The sequence below is a fragment of the Megalopta genalis genome, chromosome 15 (genome assembly GCF_051020955.1).
Source record: "Megalopta genalis isolate 19385.01 chromosome 15, iyMegGena1_principal, whole genome shotgun sequence".
NCBI lineage: Eukaryota > Metazoa > Arthropoda > Insecta > Hymenoptera > Halictidae > Megalopta > Megalopta genalis.
Window position 1 is genome coordinate 1,873,979 of NC_135027.1, and position 21,745 is coordinate 1,895,723.

The window sequence follows — 21,745 nt, forward strand, 5'->3', positions numbered from 1 at the left end:
GACTTGCCCGAATCTGCCCGACCTGCCCGAATCTGCCCGACTTGCCCGAATCTGCCCGACCTGCCCGAATCTGCCCGACATGCCCGAATCTGCCCGACCTGCCCGACCTGCCCGAAACTGCCCGAATCTGCCCATATCTGCCCGACCTGCCCGAAACTGCCCGAATCTGCCCATATCTGCCCGAATTTGCCCGACCTGCCCGAATCTGCCCGACCTGCCCGACTTGCCCGAGTCTGACCGAATTTGCCCGACCTGCCCGACTTGCCCGAATCTGCCCGACCTGCCCGAATCTGCCCGACTTGCCCGAATCTGCCCGACCTGCCCGAATCTGCCCGACATGCCCGAATCTGCCCGACCTGCCCGACCTGCCCGAAACTGCCCGAATCTGCCCGACATGCCCGAATCTGCCCGAATCTGCCCGAATTTGAATTTCTCGGATTTAGCTGTTTTCTTGGATTTAGCTGATTTCTCGGATTTAGCTGTTTTTCCGATTTTAGCTGATTTCTCGGATTTAGCTGTTTTCTTGAATTTAGCTGTTTTCCCGAATCTGCCCGACCTGCCCGACATGCTCGAATCTGCCCGAACCTGCCCGAATCTGCCGCTATCAGCCCCTATCTGCCCGACCTGCCCGACTTGCCCGAATCTGCCCGAATCTGCTCGACATGCCCGAATCTGCCCGACCTGCCCGACTTGCCCGAATCTGCCCGAATCTGCCCGAATCTGCCCGAATCTGCCCGAATCTGCCCGAATTTGAATTTCTCGGATTTAGCTGTTTTCTTGGATTTAGCTGATTTCTCGGATTTAGCTGTTTTTCCGATTTTAGCTGATTTCTCGGATTTAGCTGTTTTCTCGGATTTAGCTGTTTTCTAGGATTTAGCTGATTTCTTGGATTTAGCTGATTTTTCAGATTTAGCTGATTTCTCGGATTTAGCTGTTTTCTTGGATTTAGCTGATTTCTTGGATTTAGCTGTTTTCCTGGATTTAGCTGATTTCTCGGATTTAGCTGATTTTTCAGATTTAGCTGTTTTCTTGGATTTAGCTGTTTTTTCAGATTTAGCTGTTTTCTTGGATTTAGCTGATTTCTTGGATTTAGCTGATTTTTCAGATTTAGCTGATTTCTCGGATTTAGCTGATTTCTTGGATTTAGCTGATTTCTCGGATTTAGCTGATTTCTTGGATTTAGCTGTTTTCTTGGATTTAGCTGATTTCTTGGATTTAGCTGATTTCTCGGATTTAGCTGTTTTCTTGGATTTAGCTGATTTTTCAGATTTAGCTGTTTTCCCGGATTTATCTGATTTCTAGGATTTAGCTGTGTTCTTGGATTTAGCTGATTTCTCGGATTTTGCTGATTTCTTGGTTTTAGCTGTTTTCTCGAATTTAGCTGTTTTCCCGAATCTGCCCGACCTGCCCGACATGCTCGAATCTGCCCGAACCTGCCCGAATCTGCCGCTATCAGCCCCTATCTGCCCGAATTTGCCCATATCTGCCCGAATCTGCCCGACCTGCCCGAATCTGCCGCTATCAGCCCCTATCTGCCCGAATCTGCCCATATCTGCCCGAGTCTGACCGAATCTGCCCGACTTGCCCGAATCTGCCCGACCTGCCCGAATCTGCCCGACATGCCCGAATCTGCCCGACCTGCCCGACCTGTCCGAATCTGCCCATATCTGCCCGACCTGCCCGACCTGCCCGAAACTGCCCGAATCTGCCCATATCTGCCCGAATCTGCCCGAATCTGCCCGAATCTGCCCGAATTTGCCCGACCTGCCCGAATCTGCCCGACCTGCCCGACTTGCCCGACTCTGCCCGAATTTGCCCGACCTGCCCGACTTGCCCGAATCTGCCCGACATGCCCGAATCTGCCCGAATCTGCCCGAATCTGCCCGAATTTGAATTTCTCGGATCAAGCTGTTTTCTCGAATTTAGCTGTTTTCCCGAATCTGCCCGACCTGCCCGACATGCTCGAATCTGCCCGAACCTGCCCGAATCTGCCGCTATCAGCCCCTATCTGCCCGAATTTGCCCATATCTGCCCGAATCTGCCCGACCTGCCCGACATGCTCGAATCTGCCCGACATGCCCGAATCTGCCGCTATCAGCCCCTATCTGCCCGAATTTGCCCATATCTGCCCGAATCTGCCCGACTTGCCCGAATCTGCCCGACCTGCCCGAATCTGCCCGAATCTGCCGCTATCAGCCCCTATCTGCCCGAATCTGCCCATGTCTGCCCGAGTCTGACCGAATTTGCCCGACCTGCCCGACTTGCCCGAATCTGCCCGACCTGCCCGAATCTGCCCGACATGCCCGAATCTGCCCGAATTTGCCCGACCTGCCCGAATCTGCCCGACCTGCCCGACTTGCCCGAATCTGCCCGAATTTGCCCGACCTGCCCGACTTGCCCAAATCTGCCCGACATGCCCGAATCTGCCCGAATCTGCCCGAATCTGCCCGAATTTGAATTTCTCGGATTTAGCTGTTTTCTCGAATTTAGCTGTTTTCCCGAATCTGCCCGACCTGCCCGACATGCTCGAATCTGCCCGAACCTGCCCGAATCTGCCGCTATCAGCCCCTATCTGCCTGAATTTGCCCATATCTGCCCGAATCTGCCCGACCTGCCCGACATGCTCGAATCTGCCCGACATGCCCGAATCTGCCGCTATCAGCCCCTATCTGCCCGAATTTGCCCATATCTGCCCGAATCTGCCCGACTTGCCCGAATCTGCCCGACCTGCCCGAATCTGCCCGAATCTGCCGCTATCAGCCCCTATCTGCCCGAATCTGCCCATGTCTGCCCGAGTCTGACCGAATCTGCCCGAATCTGCCCGACTTGCCCGAATCTGCCCGACCTGCCCGAATTTGCCCGACCTGCCCGAATCTGCCCGACCTGCCCGACTTGCCCGAGTCTGACCGAATTTGCCCGACCTGCCCGACTTGCCCGAATCTGCCCGACCTGCCCGAATCTGCCCGACATGCCCGAATCTGCCCGACCTGCCCGACCTGCCCGAATCTGCCCATATCTGCCCGACCTGCCCGACCTGCCCGAAACTGCCCGAATCTGCCCGACATGCCCGAATCTGCCCGAATCTGCCCGAATTTGAATTTCTCGGATTTAGCTGTTTTCTTGAATTTAGCTGTTTTCCCGAATCTGCCCGACCTGCCCGACATGCTCGAATCTGCCCGAACCTGCCCGAATCTGCCGCTATCAGCCCCTATCTGCCCGAATCTGCCCATATCTGCCCGAGTCTGACCGAATCTGCCCGAATCTGCCCGACTTGCCCGAATCTGCCCGACATGCCCGAATCTGCCCGAATCTGCCCGAATTTGAATTTCTCGGATTTAGCTGATTTCTTGGATTTAGCTGTTTTCCTGGATTTAGCTGATTTCTTGGATTTAGCTGATTTTTCAGATTTAGCTGTTTTCTTGGATTTAGCTGATTCCTTGGATTTAGCTGTTTTCTTGGATTTAGCTGATTCCTTGGATTTAGCTGATTTCTCGGATTTAGCTGTTTTCTTGGATTTAGCTGTTTTCTAGGATTTAGCTGATTTCTTGGATTTAGCTGATTTTTCAGATTTAGCTGATTCCTTGGATTTAGCTGATTTTTCAGATTTAGCTGATTTCTCGGATTTAGCTGTTTTCTTGGATTTAGCTGATTTCTTGGATTTAGCTGATTTCTCGGATTTAGCTGATTTCTTGGATTTAGCTGATTTTTCAGATTTAGCTGATTTCTCGGATTTAGCTGTTTTCTTGGATTTAGCTGATTTCTTGGATTTAGCTGATTTCTCGGATTTAGCTGTTTTCTTGGATTTAGCTGATTTCTCAGATTTAGCTGATTTCTCGGATTTATCTGATTTCTAGGATTTAGCTGTGTTCTTGGATTTAGCTGATTTCTCGGATTTTGCTGATTTCTTGGTTTTAGCTGTTTTCTCGAATTTAGCTGTTTTCCCGAATCTGCCCGACCTGCCCGACATGCTCGAATCTGCCCGAACCTGCCCGAATCTGCCGCTATCAGCCCCTATCTGCCCGAATTTGCCCGAATCTGCCCGACCTGCCCGAATCTGCCCGACATGCCCGAATCTGCCCGACCTGCCCGACTTGCCCGAATCTGCCCGAATTTGCCCGACCTGCCCGAATCTGCCCGACCTGCCCGACTTGCCGGAATCTGCCCGAATTTGCCCGACCTGCCCGACTTGCCCGAATCTGCCCGACCTGCCCGACTTGCCCGAATCTGCCCGAATTTGCCCGACCTGCCCGAATCTGCCCGACCTGCCCGAATCTGCCCGACCTGCCCGACTTGCCCGAATCTGCCCGAATTTGCCCGACCTGCCCGACTTGCCCGAATCTGCCCGACATGCCCGAATCTGCCCGAATTTGAATTTCTCGGATTTAGCTGTTTTCTCGAATTTAGCTGTTTTCCCGAATCTGCCCGACCTGCCCGACATGCTCGAATCTGCCCGAACCTGCCCGAATCTGCCGCTATCAGCCCCTATCTGCCCGAATCTGCCCATATCTGCCCGAGTCTGACCGAATCTGCCCGAATCTGCCCGACTTGCCCGTATCTGCCCGACATGCCCGAATCTGCCCGACCTGCCCGACCTGCCCGAATCTGCCCATATCTGCCCGACCTGCCCGACCTGCCCGAAACTGCCCGAATCTGCCCGACATGCCCGAATCTGCCCGAATCTGCCGGAATTTGAATTTCTCGGATTTAGCTGTTTTCTCGAATTTAGCTGTTTTCCCGAATCTGCCCGACCTGCCCGACATGCTCGAATCTGCCCGAACCTGCCCGAATCTGCCCAAATCTGCCCGAGTCTGACCGAATCTGCCCGAATCTGCCCGACTTGCCCGAATCTGCCCGACCTGCCCGAATCTGCCCGACATGCCCGAATCTGCCCGACTTGCCCGAATCTGCCCGACTTGCCCGAATCTGCCCGAATTTGCCCGACCTGCCCGACTTGCCCGAATCTGCCCGACCTGCCCGACTTGCCCGACTTGCCCGAATCTGCCCGACATGCCCGAATCTGCCCGAATCTGCCCGAATTTGAATTTCTCGGATTTAGCTGATTTCTTGGATTTAGCTGTTTTCCTGGATTTAGCTGATTTCTTGGATTTAGCTGATTTTTCAGATTTAGCTGTTTTCTTGGATTTAGCTGATTCCTTGGATTTAGCTGTTTTCTTGGATTTAGCTGATTCCTTGGATTTAGCTGATTTCTCGGATTTAGCTGTTTTCTAGGATTTAGCTGATTTCTTGGATTTAGCTGATTTTTCAGATTTAGCTGATTTCTTGGATTTAGCTGATTTTTCAGATTTAGCTGATTTCTCGGATTTAGCTGTTTTCTTGGATTTAGCTGATTTCTTGGATTTAGCTGATTTCTCGGACTTAGCTGATTTCTTGGATTTAGCTGATTTTTCAGATTTAGCTGATTTCTCGGATTTAGCTGTTTTCTTGGATTTAGCTGATTTCTTGGATTTAGCTGATTTCTCGGATTTAGCTGTTTTCTTGGATTTAGCTGATTTCTCAGATTTAGCTGATTTCTCGGATTTATCTGATTTCTAGGATTTAGCTGTGTTCTTGGATTTAGCTGATTTCTCGGATTTTGCTGATTTCTTGGTTTTAGCTGTTTTCTCGAATTTAGCTGTTTTCCCGAATCTGCCCGACCTGCCCGACATGCTCGAATCTGCCCGAACCTGCCCGAATCTGCCGCTATCAGCCCCTATCTGCCCGAATTTGCCCGAATCTGCCCGACCTGCCCGAATCTGCCCGACATGCCCGAATCTGCCCGACCTGCCCGACTTGCCCGAATCTGCCCGAATTTGCCCGACCTGCCCGAATCTGCCCGACCTGCCCGACTTGCCGGAATCTGCCCGAATTTGCCCGACCTGCCCGACTTGCCCGAATCTGCCCGACCTGCCCGACTTGCCCGAATCTGCCCGAATTTGCCCGACCTGCCCGAATCTGCCCGACCTGCCCGAATCTGCCCGACCTGCCCGACTTGCCCGAATCTGCCCGAATTTGCCCGACCTGCCCGACTTGCCCGAATCTGCCCGACATGCCCGAATCTGCCCGAATCTGCCCGAATCTGCCCGAATTTGAATTTCTCGGATTTAGCTGTTTTCTCGAATTTAGCTGTTTTCCCGAATCTGCCCGACCTGCCCGACATGCTCGAATCTGCCCGAACCTGCCCGAATCTGCCGCTATCAGCCCCTATCTGCCCGAATTTGCCCATATCTGCCCGAATCTGCCCGACCTGCCCGAATCTGCCCGACATGCCCGAATCTGCCCGACTTGCCCGAATCTGCCCGACCTGCCCGAATCTGCCCGACATGCCCGAATCTGCCCGACCTGCCCGACTTGCCCGAATCTGCCCGAATTTGCCCGACCTGCCCGAATCTGCCCGAATTTGCCCGACCTGCCCGACTTGCCCGAATCTGCCCGACATGCCCGAATCTGCCCGAATCTGCCCGAATCTGCCCGAATTTGAATTTCTCGGATTTAGCTGTTTTCTCGAATTTAGCTGTTTTCCCGAATCTGCCCGACCTGCCCGACATGCTCGAATCTGCCCGAACCTGCCCGAATCTGCCGCTATCAGCCCCTATCTGCCCGAATTTGCCCATATCTGCCCGAATCTGCCCGACCTGCCCGACATGCTCGAATCTGCCCGACATGCCCGAATCTGCCGCTATCAGCCCCTATCTGCCCGAATTTGCCCATATCTGCCCGAATCTGCCCGACCTGCCCGAATCTGCCGCTATCAGCCCCTATCTGCCCGAATCTGCCCATATCTGCCCGAGTCTGACCGAATCTGCCCGACTTGCCCGAATCTGCCCGACCTGCCCGAATCTGCCCGACCTGCCCGACTTGCCCGAATCTGCCCGAATTTGCCCGACCTGCCCGACTTGCCCGAATCTGCCCGACATGCCCGAATCTGCCCGAATCTGCCCGAATCTGCCCGAATTTGAATTTCTCGGATTTAGCTGTTTTCTCGAATTTAGCTGTTTTCCCGAATCTGCCCGACCTGCCCGACATGCTCGAATCTGCCCGAACCTGCCCGAATCTGCCGCTATCAGCCCCTATCTGCCCGAATTTGCCCATATCTGCCCGAATCTGCCCGACCTGCCCGACATGCTCGAATCTGCCCGACATGCCCGAATCTGCCGCTATCAGCCCCTATCTGCCCGAATTTGCCCATATCTGCCCGAATCTGCCCGACTTGCCCGAATCTGCCCGACCTGCCCGAATCTGCCCGAATCTGCCGCTATCAGCCTCTATCTGCCCGAATCTGCCCATGTCTGCCCGAGTCTGACCGAATCTGCCCGAATCTGCCCGACTTGCCCGAATCTGCCCGACCTGCCCGAATCTGCCCGACATGCCCGAATCTGCCCGACCTGCCCGACCTGCCCGAAACTGCCCGAATCTGCCCATATCTGCCCGACCTGCCCGAAACTGCCCGAATCTGCCCATATCTGCCCGAATTTGCCCGACCTGCCCGAATCTGCCCGACCTGCCCGACTTGCCCGAGTCTGACCGAATTTGCCCGACCTGCCCGACTTGCCCGAATCTGCCCGACCTGCCCGAATCTGCCCGACATGCCCGAATCTGCCCGACCTGCCCGACCTGCCCGAATCTGCCCATATCTGCCCGACCTGCCCGACCTGCCCGAATCTGCCCGACATGCCCGAATCTGCCCGAATCTGCCCGAATCTGCCCGAATTCGAATTTCTCGGATTTAGCTGTTTTCTCGAATTTAGCTGTTTTCCCGAATCTGCCCGACCTGCCCGACATGCTCGAATCTGCCCGAACCTGCCCGAATCTGCCGCTATCAGCCCCTATCTGCCCGAATTTGCCCATATCTGCCCGAATCTGCCCGACCTGCCCGACATGCCCGAAACTGCCCGAATCTGCCCATATCTGCCCGACCTGCCCGAAACTGCCCGAATCTGCCCATATCTGCCCGAATTTGCCCGACCTGCCCGAATCTGCCCGACCTGCCCGACTTGCCCGAGTCTGACCGAATTTGCCCGACCTGCCCGACTTGCCCGAATCTGCCCGACCTGCCCGAATCTGCCCGACTTGCCCGAATCTGCCCGACCTGCCCGAATCTGCCCGACATGCCCGAATCTGCCCGACCTGCCCGACCTGCCCGAAACTGCCCGAATCTGCCCATATCTGCCCGACCTGCCCGAAACTGCCCGAATCTGCCCATATCTGCCCGAATTTGCCCGACCTGCCCGAATCTGCCCGACCTGCCCGACTTGCCCGAGTCTGACCGAATTTGCCCGACCTGCCCGACTTGCCCGAATCTGCCCGACCTGCCCGAATCTGCCCGACTTGCCCGAATCTGCCCGACCTGCCCGAATCTGCCCGACATGCCCGAATCTGCCCGACCTGCCCGACCTGCCCGAAACTGCCCGAATCTGCCCGACATGCCCGAATCTGCCCGAATCTGCCCGAATTTGAATTTCTCGGATTTAGCTGTTTTCTTGGATTTAGCTGATTTCTCGGATTTAGCTGTTTTTCCGATTTTAGCTGATTTCTCGGATTTAGCTGTTTTCTTGAATTTAGCTGTTTTCCCGAATCTGCCCGACCTGCCCGACATGCTCGAATCTGCCCGAACCTGCCCGAATCTGCCGCTATCAGCCCCTATCTGCCCGACCTGCCCGACTTGCCCGAATCTGCCCGAATCTGCTCGACATGCCCGAATCTGCCCGACCTGCCCGACTTGCCCGAATCTGCCCGAATCTGCCCGAATCTGCCCGAATCTGCCCGAATCTGCCCGAATTTGAATTTCTCGGATTTAGCTGTTTTCTTGGATTTAGCTGATTTCTCGGATTTAGCTGTTTTTCCGATTTTAGCTGATTTCTCGGATTTAGCTGTTTTCTCGGATTTAGCTGTTTTCTAGGATTTAGCTGATTTCTTGGATTTAGCTGATTTTTCAGATTTAGCTGACTTCTTGGATTTAGCTGATTTTTCAGATTTAGCTGATTTCTCGGATTTAGCTGTTTTCTTGAATTTAGCTGATTTCTTGGATTTAGCTGATTTCTCGGATTTAGCTGTTTTCTTGGATTTAGCTGATTTCTCGGATTTAGCTGATTTCTCGGATTTAGCTGATTCCTTGGATTTAGCTGTTTTCTTGGATTTAGCTGATTTCTTGGATTTAGCTGATTTCTCGGATTTAGCTGTTTTCTTGGATTTAGCTGATTTCTTGGATTTAGCTGTTTTCCTGGATTTAGCTGATTTCTCGGATTTAGCTGATTTTTCAGATTTAGCTGTTTTCTTGGATTTAGCTGTTTTTTCAGATTTAGCTGTTTTCTTGGATTTAGCTGATTTCTTGGATTTAGCTGATTTTTCAGATTTAGCTGATTTCTCGGATTTAGCTGATTTCTTGGATTTAGCTGATTTCTCGGATTTAGCTGATTTCTTGGATTTAGCTGTTTTCTTGGATTTAGCTGATTTCTTGGATTTAGCTGATTTCTCGGATTTAGCTGTTTTCTTGGATTTAGCTGATTTTTCAGATTTAGCTGTTTTCCCGGATTTATCTGATTTCTAGGATTTAGCTGTGTTCTTGGATTTAGCTGATTTCTCGGATTTTGCTGATTTCTTGGTTTTAGCTGTTTTCTCGAATTTAGCTGTTTTCCCGAATCTGCCCGACCTGCCCGACATGCTCGAATCTGCCCGAACCTGCCCGAATCTGCCGCTATCAGCCCCTATCTGCCCGAATTTGCCCATATCTGCCCGAATCTGCCCGACCTGCCCGAATCTGCCGCTATCAGCCCCTATCTGCCCGAATCTGCCCATATCTGCCCGAGTCTGACCGAATCTGCCCGACTTGCCCGAATCTGCCCGACCTGCCCGAATCTGCCCGACATGCCCGAATCTGCCCGACCTGCCCGACCTGTCCGAATCTGCCCATATCTGCCCGACCTGCCCGACCTGCCCGAAACTGCCCGAATCTGCCCATATCTGCCCGAATCTGCCCGAATCTGCCCGAATCTGCCCGAATTTGCCCGACCTGCCCGAATCTGCCCGACCTGCCCGACTTGCCCGACTCTGCCCGAATTTGCCCGACCTGCCCGACTTGCCCGAATCTGCCCGACATGCCCGAATCTGCCCGAATCTGCCCGAATCTGCCCGAATTTGAATTTCTCGGATCAAGCTGTTTTCTCGAATTTAGCTGTTTTCCCGAATCTGCCCGACCTGCCCGACATGCTCGAATCTGCCCGAACCTGCCCGAATCTGCCGCTATCAGCCCCTATCTGCCCGAATTTGCCCATATCTGCCCGAATCTGCCCGACCTGCCCGACATGCTCGAATCTGCCCGACATGCCCGAATCTGCCGCTATCAGCCCCTATCTGCCCGAATTTGCCCATATCTGCCCGAATCTGCCCGACTTGCCCGAATCTGCCCGACCTGCCCGAATCTGCCCGAATCTGCCGCTATCAGCCCCTATCTGCCCGAATCTGCCCATGTCTGCCCGAGTCTGACCGAATTTGCCCGACCTGCCCGACTTGCCCGAATCTGCCCGACCTGCCCGAATCTGCCCGACATGCCCGAATCTGCCCGAATTTGCCCGACCTGCCCGAATCTGCCCGACCTGCCCGACTTGCCCGAATCTGCCCGAATTTGCCCGACCTGCCCGACTTGCCCAAATCTGCCCGACATGCCCGAATCTGCCCGAATCTGCCCGAATCTGCCCGAATTTGAATTTCTCGGATTTAGCTGTTTTCTCGAATTTAGCTGTTTTCCCGAATCTGCCCGACCTGCCCGACATGCTCGAATCTGCCCGAACCTGCCCGAATCTGCCGCTATCAGCCCCTATCTGCCTGAATTTGCCCATATCTGCCCGAATCTGCCCGACCTGCCCGACATGCTCGAATCTGCCCGACATGCCCGAATCTGCCGCTATCAGCCCCTATCTGCCCGAATTTGCCCATATCTGCCCGAATCTGCCCGACTTGCCCGAATCTGCCCGACCTGCCCGAATCTGCCCGAATCTGCCGCTATCAGCCCCTATCTGCCCGAATCTGCCCATGTCTGCCCGAGTCTGACCGAATCTGCCCGAATTTGAATTTCTCGGATTTAGCTGATTTCTTGGATTTAGCTGTTTTCCTGGATTTAGCTGATTTCTTGGATTTAGCTGATTTTTCAGATTTAGCTGTTTTCTTGGATTTAGCTGATTCCTTGGATTTAGCTGTTTTCTTGGATTTAGCTGATTCCTTGGATTTAGCTGATTTCTCGGATTTAGCTGTTTTCTTGGATTTAGCTGTTTTCTAGGATTTAGCTGATTTCTTGGATTTAGCTGATTTTTCAGATTTAGCTGATTCCTTGGATTTAGCTGATTTTTCAGATTTAGCTGATTTCTCGGATTTAGCTGTTTTCTTGGATTTAGCTGATTTCTTGGATTTAGCTGATTTCTCGGATTTAGCTGATTTCTTGGATTTAGCTGATTTTTCAGATTTAGCTGATTTCTCGGATTTAGCTGTTTTCTTGGATTTAGCTGATTTCTTGGATTTAGCTGATTTCTCGGATTTAGCTGTTTTCTTGGATTTAGCTGATTTCTCAGATTTAGCTGATTTCTCGGATTTATCTGATTTCTAGGATTTAGCTGTGTTCTTGGATTTAGCTGATTTCTCGGATTTTGCTGATTTCTTGGTTTTAGCTGTTTTCTCGAATTTAGCTGTTTTCCCGAATCTGCCCGACCTGCCCGACATGCTCGAATCTGCCCGAACCTGCCCGAATCTGCCGCTATCAGCCCCTATCTGCCCGAATTTGCCCGAATCTGCCCGACCTGCCCGAATCTGCCCGACATGCCCGAATCTGCCCGACCTGCCCGACTTGCCCGAATCTGCCCGAATTTGCCCGACCTGCCCGAATCTGCCCGACCTGCCCGACTTGCCGGAATCTGCCCGAATTTGCCCGACCTGCCCGACTTGCCCGAATCTGCCCGACCTGCCCGACTTGCCCGAATCTGCCCGAATTTGCCCGACCTGCCCGAATCTGCCCGACCTGCCCGAATCTGCCCGACCTGCCCGACTTGCCCGAATCTGCCCGAATTTGCCCGACCTGCCCGACTTGCCCGAATCTGCCCGACATGCCCGAATCTGCCCGAATTTGAATTTCTCGGATTTAGCTGTTTTCTCGAATTTAGCTGTTTTCCCGAATCTGCCCGACCTGCCCGACATGCTCGAATCTGCCCGAACCTGCCCGAATCTGCCGCTATCAGCCCCTATCTGCCCGAATCTGCCCATATCTGCCCGAGTCTGACCGAATCTGCCCGAATCTGCCCGACTTGCCCGTATCTGCCCGACATGCCCGAATCTGCCCGACCTGCCCGACCTGCCCGAATCTGCCCATATCTGCCCGACCTGCCCGACCTGCCCGAAACTGCCCGAATCTGCCCGACATGCCCGAATCTGCCCGAATCTGCCGGAATTTGAATTTCTCGGATTTAGCTGTTTTCTCGAATTTAGCTGTTTTCCCGAATCTGCCCGACCTGCCCGACATGCTCGAATCTGCCCGAACCTGCCCGAATCTGCCCAAATCTGTCCGAGTCTGACCGAATCTGCCCGAATCTGCCCGACTTGCCCGAATCTGCCCGACCTGCCCGAATCTGCCCGACATGCCCGAATCTGCCCGACTTGCCCGAATCTGCCCGACTTGCCCGAATCTGCCCGAATTTGCCCGACCTGCCCGACTTGCCCGAATCTGCCCGACCTGCCCGACTTGCCCGACTTGCCCGAATCTGCCCGACATGCCCGAATCTGCCCGAATCTGCCCGAATTTGAATTTCTCGGATTTAGCTGATTTCTTGGATTTAGCTGTTTTCCTGGATTTAGCTGATTTCTTGGATTTAGCTGATTTTTCAGATTTAGCTGTTTTCTTGGATTTAGCTGATTCCTTGGATTTAGCTGTTTTCTTGGATTTAGCTGATTCCTTGGATTTAGCTGATTTCTCGGATTTAGCTGTTTTCTTGGATTTAGCTGTTTTCTAGGATTTAGCTGATTTCTTGGATTTAGCTGATTTTTCAGATTTAGCTGATTTCTTGGATTTAGCTGATTTTTCAGATTTAGCTGATTTCTCGGATTTAGCTGTTTTCTTGGATTTAGCTGATTTCTTGGATTTAGCTGATTTCTCGGACTTAGCTGATTTCTTGGATTTAGCTGATTTTTCAGATTTAGCTGATTTCTCGGATTTAGCTGTTTTCTTGGATTTAGCTGATTTCTTGGATTTAGCTGATTTCTCGGATTTAGCTGTTTTCTTGGATTTAGCTGATTTCTCAGATTTAGCTGATTTCTCGGATTTATCTGATTTCTAGGATTTAGCTGTGTTCTTGGATTTAGCTGATTTCTCGGATTTTGCTGATTTCTTGGTTTTAGCTGTTTTCTCGAATTTAGCTGTTTTCCCGAATCTGCCCGACCTGCCCGACATGCTCGAATCTGCCCGAACCTGCCCGAATCTGCCGCTATCAGCCCCTATCTGCCCGAATTTGCCCGAATCTGCCCGACCTGCCCGAATCTGCCCGACATGCCCGAATCTGCCCGACCTGCCCGACTTGCCCGAATCTGCCCGAATTTGCCCGACCTGCCCGAATCTGCCCGACCTGCCCGACTTGCCGGAATCTGCCCGAATTTGCCCGACCTGCCCGACTTGCCCGAATCTGCCCGACCTGCCCGACTTGCCCGAATCTGCCCGAATTTGCCCGACCTGCCCGAATCTGCCCGACCTGCCCGAATCTGCCCGACCTGCCCGACTTGCCCGAATCTGCCCGAATTTGCCCGACCTGCCCGACTTGCCCGAATCTGCCCGACATGCCCGAATCTGCCCGAATCTGCCCGAATCTGCCCGAATTTGAATTTCTCGGATTTAGCTGTTTTCTCGAATTTAGCTGTTTTCCCGAATCTGCCCGACCTGCCCGACATGCTCGAATCTGCCCGAACCTGCCCGAATCTGCCGCTATCAGCCCCTATCTGCCCGAATTTGCCCATATCTGCCCGAATCTGCCCGACCTGCCCGACATGCTCGAATCTGCCCGACATGCCCGAATCTGCCGCTATCAGCCCCTATCTGCCCGAATTTGCCCATATCTGCCCGAATCTGCCCGACCTGCCCGAATCTGCCGCTATCAGCCCCTATCTGCCCGAATCTGCCCATTTCTGCCCGAGTCTGACCGAATCTGCCCGACTTGCCCGAATCTGCCCGACCTGCCCGAATCTGCCCGACATGCCCGAATCTGCCCGAATCTGCCCATATCTGCACGAATCTGCCCGAATCTGCCCGAATCTGCCCGAATCTGCCCGAATTTGCCCGACCTGCCCGAATCTGCCCGAATCTGCCCGAATCTGCCCGACATGCCCGAATCTGCCCGACTTGCCCGAATCTGCCCGACCTGCCCGAATCTGCCCGAATCTGCCGCTATCAGCCCCTATCTGGCTGAATCTGCCCATATCTGCCCGAGTCTGACCGAATCTGCCCGAATCTGCCCGACTTGCCCGAATCTGCCCGACCTGCCCGAATCTGCCCGACATGCCCGAATCTGCCCGACTTGCCCGAATCTGCCCGACCTGCCCGAATCTGCCCGACATGCCCGAATCTGCCCGACCTGCCCGACTTGCCCGAATCTGCCCGAATTTGCCCGACCTGCCCGAATCTGCCCGACCTGCCCGACTTGCCCGAATCTGCCCGAATTTGCCCGACCTGCCCGACTTGCCCGAATCTGCCCGACATGCCCGAATCTGCCCGACCTGCCCGACTTGCCCGAATCTGCCCGAATTTGCCCGAATCTGCCCGAATCTGCCCGACCTGCCCGACTTGCCCGAATCTGCCCGAATTTGCCCGACCTGCCCGACTTGCCCGAATCTGCCCGACATGCCCGAATCTGCCCGAATCTGCCCGAATCTGCCCGAATTTGAATTTCTCGGATTTAGCTGTTTTCTCGAATTTAGCTGTTTTCCCGAATCTGCCCGACCTGCCCGACATGCTCGAATCTGCCCGAACCTGCCCGAATCTGCCGCTATCAGCCCCTATCTGCCCGAATTTGCCCATATCTGCCCGAATCTGCCTGACCTGCCCGACATGCTCGAATCTGCCCGACATGCCCGAATCTGCCGCTATCAGCCCCTATCTGCCCGAATTTGCCCATATCTGCCCGAATCTGCCCGACCTGCCCGAATCTGCCGCTATCAGCCCCTATCTGCCCGAATCTGCCCATTTCTGCCCGAGTCTGACCGAATCTGCCCGACCTGCCCGAATCTGCCCGACATGCCCGAATCTGCCCGAATCTGCCCATATCTGCACGAATCTGCCCGAATCTGCCCGAATCTGCCCGAATCTGCCCGAATTTGCCCGACCTGCCCGAATCTGCCCGAATCTGCCCGAATCTGCCCGACATGCCCGAATCTGCCCGACTTGCCCGAATCTGCCCGACCTGCCCGAATCTGCCCGAATCTGCCGCTATCAGCCCCTATCTGCCCGAATCTGCCCATATCTGCCCGAGTCTGACCGAATCTGCCCGAATCTGCCCGACTTGCCCGAATCTGCCCGACCTGCCCGAATCTGCCCGACATGCCCGAATCTGCCCGACTTGCCCGAATCTGCCCGACCTGCCCGAATCTGCCCGACATGCCCGAATCTGCCCGACCTGCCCGACTTGCCCGAATCTGCCCGAATTTGCCCGACCTGCCCGAATCTGCCCGACCTGCCCGACTTGCCCGAATCTGCCCGAATTTGCCCGACCTGCCCGACTTGCCCGAATCTGCCCGACATGCCCGAATCTGCCCGAATCTGCCCGAATCTGCCCGAATTTGAATTTCTCGGATTTAGCTGTTTTCTCGAATTTGGCTGTTTTCCCGAATCTGCCCGACCTGCCCGACATGCTCGAATCTGCCCGAACCTGCCCGAATCTGCCGCTATCAGCCCCTATCTGCCCGAATTTGCCCACATCTGCCCGAATCTGCCCGACCTGCCCGACATGCTCGAATCTGCCCGACATGCCCGAATCTGCCGCTATCAGCCCCTATCTGCCCGAATTTGCCCATATCTGCCCGAATCTGCCCGACTTGCCCGAATCTGCCCGACCTGCCCGAATCTGCCCGAATCTGCCGCTATCAGCCCCTATCTGCCCGAATCTGCCCATATCTGCCCGAATCTGCCGCTATCAGCCCCTATCTGCTCGAATCTGCCCGAATCTGTCGACCTGCCCGACTTGCCCGAATCTGCCCGAATTTGCCCGACCTGCCCGAATCTGCCCGAATCTGCCCGACATGCCCGAATCTGCCGCTATCAGCCCCTATCTGCCCGAATCTGCCCATATCTGCCCGAATCTGCCCGACATGCCCGAATCTGCCCATATCTGCCCGAATCAGCCCCAATCTGCCCGAATCTGCCCGAATCTGTCCCTATGTGTCCCTATCTGCCCGAATCTGCCCGAATCTGCCCGAATCTGCCCGACCTGCCCGACCTGCCCGAATCTGCCCGATTCTGCACGACCTGCCCGAATCTGCCAGAATCTGCAGGAATCTGCCCGAACCTGCCCATATCTGCCCGAATCTGCCCGAATCTGCCCGACCTGCCCGAATCTGCCCGACCTGCCCGAATCTGCCCCACCTGCCCGAATCTGCCCGACCTGCCCGAATCTGCACCTATCTGCCCGAACCTGCCCATATCTGCCCATATCTGCCCGAATCAGCCCGACCTGAACGAATCTGCACCTATCTGCCCGAATCTGCCCATATCTGCCCGAATCTGCCCGACCTGCCCGAATCTGCCCGAATCTGCCCGAATCTGCCGCTATCCGGCCCGAATCTGCCCATATCTGCCCGAATCTGTCCGAATCTGCCCGACTTGCCCGAATCTGCCCGACATGCCCGAATCTGCCCGACCTGCCCGACTTGCCCGAATCTGCCCGAATTTGCCCGACCTGCCCGACTTGCCCGAATCTGCCCGACATGCCCGAATCTGCCCGAATCTGCCCGAATTTGAATTTCTCGGATTTAGCTGTTTTCTCGAATTTAGCTGTTTTCCCGAATCTGCCCGACCTGCCCGACATGCTCGAATCTGCCCGAACCTGCCCGAATCTGCCGCTATCAGCCCCTATCTGCCCGAATTTGCCCATATCTGCCCGAATCTGCCCGACCTGCCCGACCTGCCCGAATCTGCCCATATCTGCCCGACCTGCCCGACCTGCCCGAAACTGCCCGAATGTGCCCGACATGCCCGAATCTGCCCGAATCTGCCCGAATTTGAATTTCTCGGATTTAGATGTTTTCTCGAATTTAGCTGTTTTCCCGAATCTGCCCGACCTGCCCGACATGCTCGAATCTGCCCGAACCTGCCCGAATCTGCCGCTATCAGCCCCTATCTGCCCGAATCTGCCCAAATCTGCCCGAGTCTGACCGAATCTGCCCGACTTGCCCGAATCTGCCCGACCTGCCCGAATCTGCCCGACATGCCCGAATCTGCCCGACCTGCCCGACTTGCCCGAATCTGCCCGACCTGCCCGAATCTGCCCGACATGCCCGAATCTGCCCGACCTGCCCGACCTGCCCGAATCTGCCCATATCTGCCCGACCTGCCCGACCTGCCCGAAACTGCCCGAATCTGCCCGACATGCCCGAATCTGCCCGAATCTGCCCGAATTTGAATTTCTCGGATTTAGCTGTTTTCTCGAATTTAGCTGTTTTCCCGAATCAGCCCGACCTGCCCGACATGCTCGAATCTGCCCGAACCTGCCCGAATCTGCCGCTATCAGCCCCTATCTGCCCGAATCTGCCCATATCTGCCCGAGTCTGACCGAATCTGCCCGAATCTGCCCGACCTGCCCGAATCTGCCCGAATCTGCCGCTATCAGCCCCTATCTGCCCGAATCTGCCCATATCTGCCCGAATCTGCCGCTATCAGCCCCTATCTGCTCGAATCTGCCCGAATCTGCCGACCTGCCCGACTTGCCCGAATCTGCCCGAATTTGCCCGACCTGCCCGAATCTGCCCGAATCTGCCCGACATGCCCGAATCTGCCGCTATCAGCCCCTATCTGCCCGAATCTGCCCATATCTGCCCGAATCTGCCCGACATGCCCGAATCTGCCCATATCTGCCCGAATCAGCCCCAATCTGCCCGAATCTGCCCGAATCTGTCCCTATGTGTCCCTATCTGCCCGAATCTGCCCGAATCTGCCCGAATCTGCCCGACCTGCCCGACCTGCCCGAATCTGCCCGATTCTGCACGACCTGCCCGAATCTGCCAGAATCTGCAGGAATCTGCCCGAACCTGCCCATATCTGCCCGAATCTGCCCGAATCTGCCCGACCTGCCCGAATCTGCCCGACCTGCCCGAATCTGCCCCACCTGCCCGAATCTGCCCGACCTGCCCGAATCTGCACCTATCTGCCCGAACCTGCCCATATCTGCCCATATCTGCCCGAATCAGCCCGACCTGAACGAATCTGCACCTATCTGCCCGAATCTGCCCATATCTGTCCCAATCTGCCCCAATCTGCCCGAATCTGCCCGAATCTGTCCCTATGTGTCCCTATCTGCCCGAATCTGCCCGACCTGCCCGAATCTGCCCGAATCTGCATGAATCTGCCCGAATCTGTCCCTATGTGTCCCTATCTGCCCGAATCTGCCCATATCTGCCCGAATCTGCCCGACCTGCCCGAATCTGCCCGAATCTGCCCGAATCTGCCGCTATCCGGCCCGAATCTGCCCATATCTGCCCGAATCTGTCCGAATCTGCCCGACTTGCCCGAATCTGCCCGACATGCCCGAATCTGCCCGACCTGCCCGACTTGCCCGAATCTGCCCGAATTTGCCCGACCTGCCCGACTTGCCCGAATCTGCCCGACATGCCCGAATCTGCCCGAATCTGCCCGAATTTGAATTTCTCGGATTTAGCTGTTTTCTCGAATTTAGCTGTTTTCCCGAATCTGCCCGACCTGCCCGACATGCTCGAATCTGCCCGAACCTGCCCGAATCTGCCGCTATCAGCCCCTATCTGCCCGAATTTGCCCATATCTGCCCGAATCTGCCCGACCTGCCCGACCTGCCCGAATCTGCCCATATCTGCCCGACCTGCCCGACCTGCCCGAAACTGCCCGAATCTGCCCGACATGCCCGAATCTGCCCGAATCTGCCCGAATTTGAATTTCTCGGATTTAGATGTTTTCTCGAATTTAGCTGTTTTCCCGAATCTGCCCGACCTGCCCGACATGCTCGAATCTGCCCGAACCTGCCCGAATCTGCCGCTATCAGCCCCTATCTGCCCGAATCTGCCCATATCTGCCCGAGTCTGACCGAATCTGCCCGAATCTGCCCGACTTGCCCGAATCTGCCCGACCTGCCCGAATCTGCCCGACATGCCCGAATCTGCCCGACTTGCCCGAATCTGCCCGACCTGCCCGAATCTGCCCGACTTGCCCGAATCTGCCCGACATGCCCGAATCTGCCCGACCTGCCCGACTTGCCCGAATCTGCCCGACATGCCCGAATCTGCCCGAATCTGCCCGAATTTGAATTTCTCGGATTTAGCTGTTTTCTCGAATTTAGCTGTTTTCCCGAATCTGCCCGACCTGCCCGACATGCTCGAATCTGCCCGAACCTGCCCGAATCTGCCGCTATCAGCCCCTATCTGCCCGAATTTGCCCATATCTGCCCGAATCTGCCCGACCTGCCCGACCTGCCCGAATCTGCCCATATCTGCCCGACCTGCCCGACCTGCCCGAAACTGCCCGAATCTGCCCGACATGCCCGAATCTGCCCGAATCTGCCCGAATTTGAATTTCTCGGATTTAGATGTTTTCTCGAATTTAGCTGTTTTCCCGAATCTGCCCGACCTGCCCGACATGCTCGAATCTGCCCGAACCTGCCCGAATCTGCCGCTATCAGCCCCTATCTGCCCGAATCTGCCCAAATCTGCCCGAGTCTGACCGAATCTGCCCGACTTGCCCGAATCTGCCCGACCTGCCCGAATCTGCCCGACATGCCCGAATCTGCCCGACCTGCCCGACTTGCCCGAATCTGCCCGACCTGCCCGAATCTGCCCGACATGCCCGAATCTGCCCGACCTGCCCGACCTGCCCGAATCTGCCCATATCTGCCCGACCTGCCCGACCTGCCCGAAACTGCCCGAATCTGCCCGACATGCCCGAATCTGCCCGAATCTGCCCGAATTTGAATTTCTCGGATTTAGCTGTTTTCTCGAATTTAGCTGTTTTCCCGAATCAGCCCGACCTGCCCGACATGCTCGAATCTGCCCGAACCTGCCCGAATCTGCCGCTATCAGCCCCTATCTGCCCGAATCTGCCCATATCTGCCCGAGTCTGACCGAATCTGCCCGAATCTGCCCGACCTGCCCGAATCTGCCCGAATCTGCCGCTATCAGCCCCTATCTGCCCGAATCTGCCCATATCTGCCCGAATCTGCCGCTATCAGCCCCTATCTGCTCGAATCTGCCCGAATCTGCCGACCTGCCCGAATCTGCCCGAATTTGCCCGACCTGCCCGAATCTGCCCGAATCTGCCCGACATGCCCGAATCTGCCGCTATCAGCCCCTATCTGCCCGAATCTGCCCATATCTGCCCGAATCTGCCCGACATGCCCGAATCTGCCCATATCTGCCCGAATCAGCCCCAATCTGCCCGAATCTGCCCGAATCTGTCCCTATGTGTCCCTATCTGCCCGAATCTGCCCGAATCTGCCCGAATCTGCCCGACCTGCCCGACCTGCCCGAATCTGCCCGATTCTGCACGACCTGCCCGAATCTGCCAGAATCTGCAGGAATCTGCCCGAACCTGCCCATATCTGCCCGAATCTGCCCGAATCTGCCCGACCTGCCCGAATCTGCCCGACCTGCCCGAATCTGCCCCACCTGCCCGAATCTGCCCGACCTGCCCGAATCTGCACCTATCTGCCCGAACCTGCCCATATCTGCCCATATCTGCCCGAATCAGCCCGACCTGAACGAATCTGCACCTATCTGCCCGAATCTGCCCATATCTGTCCCAATCTGCCCCAATCTGCCCGAATCTGCCCGAATCTGTCCCTATGTGTCCCTATCTGCCCGAATTTGCCCGACCTGCCCGAATCTGCCCGACCTGCCCGACTTGCCCGAATCTGCCCGAATTTGCCCGACCTGCCCGACTTGCCCGAATCTGCCCGACATGCCCGAATCTGCCCGAATCTGCCCGAATTTGAATTTCTCGGATTTAGCTGTTTTCTCGAATTTAGCTGTTTTCCCGAATCTGCCCGACCTGCCCGACATGCTCGAATCTGCCCGAACCTGCCCGAATCTGCCGCTATCAGCCCCTATCTGCCCGAATTTGCCCATATCTGCCCGAATCTGCCCGACTTGCCCGAATCTGCCCGACCTGCCCGAATCTGCCCGAATCTGCCGCTATCAGCCCCTATCTGCCCGAATCTGCCCATGTCTGCCCGAGTCTGACCGAATCTGCCCGAATCTGCCCGACTTGCCCGAATCTGCCCGACCTGCCCGAATCTGCCCGACATGCCCGAATCTGCCCGACCTGCCCGACCTGCCCGAAACTGCCCGAATCTGCCCATATCTGCCCGACCTGCCCGAAACTGCCCGAATCTGCCCATATCTGCCCGAATTTGCCCGACCTGCCCGAATCTGCCCGACCTGCCCGACTTGCCCGAGTCTGACCGAATTTGCCCGACCTGCCCGACTTGCCCGAATCTGCCCGACCTGCCCGAATCTGCCCGACATGCCCGAATCTGCCCGACCTGCCCGACCTGCC